The 5435-nt window shown below is 46.3% G+C and overlaps 1 protein-coding gene across 2 annotated transcripts in view; it reads right to left on the bottom strand.

Annotated features, from left to right (window-relative positions):
- RBM5 (RNA binding motif protein 5) overlaps positions 1-140 on the bottom strand; it is a 23508-nt gene extending 23368 nt beyond the window's left edge. Inside the window, exon 1 of one of the 2 annotated variants that reach the window (XM_015568342.1) lies at positions 3-140. The gene's annotated coding sequence lies outside the window, so the exon portion shown is untranslated. The remainder of the gene's footprint in view (positions 1-2) is intronic. The other variant, XM_006770458.2, reaches the window with a different exon arrangement.
- Between the last annotated feature and the right edge of the window lie 5295 nt (positions 141-5435).

Raw genomic sequence — 5435 nt, 5'->3', positions numbered from 1 at the left:
ACTTACTTCCAGGAAGGATCCAAGCGGCCGAGGTAGCGGGTTTGTGCCTCAGAACCTCTAACCGGGGACCACCGCTCCACAAAATGGCGCCTCCGTCGACCGCCGTCTCCTACCCATAGTGCCTCGCGCCCACCCCTCCCCCGACACGCCCCCCGAGGAGGCGTCCAATCCGCGGAGGCGCTTGGCTGCGCGAGGGCTGCTGGGAAGTGTGGTCGCTAGGGCAGCCTGTCAGTTACTACGCCCCGCGTTAATTTCCTGCGTATTTCCCTTCTTCAAACGCGCGCCCGTTGCCAAGCTGCACTTTGCAGACCCGGGTTAGAGCCTTTACCGTTATTAGGCATAGCAATGTTTTGTCTTTGTTACAAGCACGTTTAACCCGGTTTTAAGAGAAGGAACGCTAGTTCATCTTATGTTGCATTATTGGACTCTAAGATTATTGGGCAGGATACTTTACAAATATCTATTTCATCTTCATAGCCTATGAAATGGTGATTAAATCCACTTTGCACGTGAGGAAATTGAGATTTATGGAAATGACGAGGATTCTTGAAAGCAGGTCTAAAAAGTATTCCATTGAGGTTCTCTTGTTACTTTAAGGGCTAATAGTTACTACTTGGATGTCTAGTAGTATCTCAAAGTTAACACAGCCAAAACCCCAGCCTCCTCTCCAGTACCTTCCCTGGCTCAGCAAATTCTTCTCATTCTACCTTCAAAATATTTCTAGACCTGGCCAGTTTGGCTCAGTGGATAGAGCGTCAGCCTGCGGACTGAAGGGCACATGCTCGGGTTGTGGGCTCGATCCCCAGTGGGGGGGAGGGGACATGCAGGAGGCAGCCGATCAATGATTTGCTCTCATCATTGATGTTTCTCTCTCTCCCTTCTTCTCTGAAATCAATAAATATATTTAAAAAAATATTTCTAGAATCTGACCACTCCTAGCTGCAACTGCTGTCCACCTAGCCAAGCCACTACTATTGTCCTTAGTTTGCGGAGAGGGGAGGTCACACAGAGCTAATGTGTTGGAACTGGGATATGAACTAGTACGTTTGATTTCAGAGTCCATGGCCTCAGCCACTAGAATGTAAACTCTAGGAAGGCAGGGTCCTTTGTCTTTTTGGTTCACTACTCTATCCCTGGTCCCTCTACTGGTGCCCGGCACACAGTGTGCACTCAGTAAAGATTTGAACAAAAATGAATCCACGATCAAAGCGAAAGGCATAACATTTGTGGCAGGAAGCAGCAGAGGTTCTTGGACGATTCAGAGATGTGTTGGACTCTCGCCAGTGAGGAGGTGGTCTTTTCGAGCATCCAGTTAGCACAACTTCCCATCATTAATAAATTATTATTTTTTAAGTATATTTTATTGATTTTTTACAGAGAAGAAGGGAGACAGATAGAGAGTTAGAAACATCGATGAGAGAGATCGATCAGCTGCCTCCTGCACGCCCCCCACTGGGAGATGTGCCCGCAACTAAGGTACATGCTCTTGACCGGAATCGAACCTGGGCCCTTCAGTCCGCAGGCCGACGTTCTATCCACTGAGCCAAACCGGTTCGGCAATAAATTATTTTTAGTGGAACTTTTTCGGGTCACTTATACAAACTGAAAAATAGACCATGACACGGCAGAGAAAGGTATCAGTTTAGTTATGACAAACTGCACCCATACCACTCTCTTCTAGATAACTAAGTGGAAGGATGTCAGTGAGATTCCAAACCAGAACCTTCAAATATACTAAAAAATATTTTTCCTAGAAAAACATCTTTAAACATGTTCTTAAAAAATGTATTTATTTTGAGAGAGATGAAGGGAGAGGGAGAAGGGAGATAGAAACTCCCACCAGCTGCCCCCTGCACACCCCCTACTGGGGATTGAGCCCACCACCCAGGGATGTGCCCTGACTTGAACTCTAACCAGCGACCTCTTGGTGCATCAGGTGACGCTCAACGACTGGGCCACACCAGCTGGGCTAAACATGTTCTTATTATGGCTTATCCGTCTACATCAAGGGCATTAAGTGACTGACACTGGGAACTCTTTGGGTAATTAAAAATATGACAACAGGGAAAGGTAGAAATATCTGGATTCTGGAATAATGGGCCATTTATTTCTACTCTGCCTCTCTCCAACTCTATATGTATGTACATATCTATCTCTCAACTCTGCTCGGGCTACTATAACAAAATACCAGACTAGGTAGCTTATAAACAACTTGTCATCAGAAAAAAGTAAATGTATGTGCTCCACAGAAGGCACTCAAATGTGTTTAATGGAATTTAAAAGTTAAATATACACTATCTAAATAAAATAAAATTTCAATTAAAAAAAAAGTTAAATACAGATGGGATCAGCACTGGCCGGTGTGGCTCAGTGGATAGAGTGTCAGCCTGTAGACTGAAGGGTCCCAGGTTCAATTCCGGTCAAGGGCACATGCCTGGGTTGCAGGCTTGAACCCCACTAGGGGGCCTGCAGTAGGCAACTGACTAATGATTCTCTCTCATCATTGATGTTTCTCTCTCTCTCTCCCTCTCCCTTCCTCTCTAAAACCAGTAACAATAAAATATATGTATTTTTATATGTATTTTTTAAAAAAATCTCTTAAATAAATACAGATGGGGTCTTCGCAAACCTGCAATGGACAAAAGATGCCAAGAATCCTGAACCTGCCAGGCTTAATGGCCACTACAGTTAATTGCCTTGCTCCCAAAGCAGTTCGACAAGCATTTCTGCGCTGGGCATCTCCCCCGTCATAAAAACTATATGGCTGTTCATACATGGCACAAAATCAGTGTTAGACGCGGAGGAGCTGCCCAGGAAACAAGATGGATGTCATTCAGAGGATGTGCGTCCTCCAGATCCCCTGGTCGCTGCCCTTCTGTGTGGCCACTGCCTGGCTGCTTTCCAGAGCTGGGCCCCAGAGGCCTGCCTGGCAGCTGGCGTGGTCTGGAAAAGCTTAAATTCCCAGCCAAGTAAGGACAACGAAGACAACAGAGTGAGTTGTCTTTTAAGTAAAGCCACATGTGTTCACTACAAAATAAAGAATAGTCCTTATGGTTGCCTTTACTACTTTTTTGATGTAAAAAAAAAAAAGTTCTCCACTTAATGAAATATTACTAGGCCTTCCCTGTCCCCCTTAATCTTCCACCACTTGGCGAGAAAAAACTAGTCCCATGTTTTGGTCCCAGGCTGGGAGTGACTGCTCTAGATTATCAAGTGAAAAAAGATGTGAAAACTCGGGCCTGTACCAAGAAACAAAAGTAATTTTTGTCCAGCTGGGCTTGAAGTGAAAGGTGTCATTAAAATTTAATTCGACTAGTATTTTCCATAGTCCTGAGCTCAGCATTCTCCACGCCCTGCTGAGCGCCTGCTGCGTGGGCTCTGTGCCAGGCGCTAGGGACCCACTAATGAAGAGCACCCTCAAGACCCTGCCCTTAGGCAGCTGGATTCTAACCGAAGGCCTCGGGGAACTTCCCAGGGACACGGCAGGGGGACACATTCTTCTCACCCATTTCCACTTTCATCAATACTCACAGCATTGCTTCTAAAACGTGTTAAATACGTTAGAGCTTATTTCCAACAGCAAACTCTCCATTAAAGTGGCAAAATAAAACCAGAAAAGAACAAAAGGAGGCAATGGCCCAAACTAGTCTCTGAGGTCTGAGGTCTTCAGGAAAGATGAGGACCAAGTCCATGTGAGACCATACCAGTAGCTTGCCCTACTTCTTCCTCAAGGCTCTCATGCCAACAATTGTTCAATACTCCTCTTCCCCAGGGCAGTGCGTCTCCTAGGCACCCGTGACATGCAGTGGGCTCTCAACACACTCCTGGAGTGGCCACATGACCTGGTACTCCGCTGGGCAGCCCATACCCTGGGTCAGCTAAGTAGCCTCTACAGGAGTCAACAGTGAAGCATTCGACGTGTTCCACAGCTCACTCCAGGCCCCGCAGGTCAGTAGGGAGGAAACCCTGGCCTGGTCAGCTCAGGACAAACTAGGGCCAGCTCCCAGTGCTTTGAGCCCTCCTTAGTGGCGGTCAGACAGGAAGTACTGTGATGCAGTGTGCTCTTGATGCTTGTTTTCCCTTTTAACGGGATAAAAGGACTTATTCAAGATGAAGAGGAAGGAATTATATCTGGACACAGCATGCAAACAATTTAAGTTCACACTATCATTCTGGTTGCTGGAAATGTTTTCTCCTTGGGGTATGCCCACCCCTCCTTACATCTCCCACCCTACACCATCCACCCCCTCCAAAAGGCCAGCCCCTACCCCATCTTTTTACACAGCCCTTCTTGGTCTTGCCTTATGCTGGACCTGCCCTTAGAACAGGGGTTGGCAAACCACAACCTGTGGGCCAATTTTGGCCAGCAACCTGTTTTTGTAAATAAAGTTTTATTGGAACACAGGCACAATCACTTGTTTAGGTATTATTGTCCATGGCTGTTTTCTCAATACACAGGGCTGAGGCTAAACACAGACTCTCTCTTCACAGAAAGTTCACACTCTCCTGCCGTATGTCACCGAGATGCTCTTCTGAACACGCAGGTCTCTTCCTGAGGAATAATCTTCTCTGTGGCATCGGAAAAGTACAGTTCTTGGTACTATCATCTGTTATTTTGAGAAATTATCTTTAAAAGTTTTAATAGGTTCATAGGACATAGTCCTTCAACTGCAAAGAATTAAAAACCACCACCTGTGAAATGGTGAATGACATGGTGGGGAAGTTAAGATTTGAAAGGCGGCCGAAGTCGGTTTGGCTCAGTGGATAGAGCATCGGCCTGCGGACTCAAGGGTCCCGGGTTCGATTCCGGTCAAGGGCATGTGCTTGGGTTGCGGGCACATCCCCAGTGGGAGATGTGCAGGAGGCAGCTGATCGATGTTTCTAACTCTCTATCTCTCTCCCTTCCTCTCTGTAAAAAATCAATAAAATATATTTTAAAAAAAAGAAAGATTTGAAAGGCGCAGACACCTCTTCGGAGGGGAGGAAAAGCTGGGCATGGCTGGAGAGGAGTGTGATTCTTACTATGCTGACTTGTGATCACATGTGTGAAGCACTGAGTACCCAGCAGGCACTCAGAGAGGTGTCACACCTGCCCATCCCCCCAATAAGGGAAGTCAGAAGAGGACTTACAAGGGCCATTAGAGCAGTAAACCAATATATGGAATAGTTCAGCGTCAGCAGTTAGCCAAGGAATAAAAACAAACGATAATGAGATGCTAGTCTCATTAATTAGATTAGAAAAGTAATTCTTAGTCTATTCACACAGGCTCGAGTTCAAGGTCACTCATACCGGCAGCAGGCAGTGCTACAGGGCTCAGTGCAGCAATCTTCACCCTGCAGCATCTCAAATGGGCCCACCACAAGGCCCTCTCTCCTGTCCACATTACTGCCAACTCCAACCAACCTACAGAGGATAAATTTAACAACCCAAAAAA

This window comes from Myotis davidii, unplaced genomic scaffold (genome assembly GCF_000327345.1).
Source record: "Myotis davidii unplaced genomic scaffold, ASM32734v1 scaffold663, whole genome shotgun sequence".
NCBI classification, from domain to species: domain Eukaryota; kingdom Metazoa; phylum Chordata; class Mammalia; order Chiroptera; family Vespertilionidae; genus Myotis; species Myotis davidii.
This window is presented reverse-complemented; position numbering and strand designations above follow the sequence as displayed.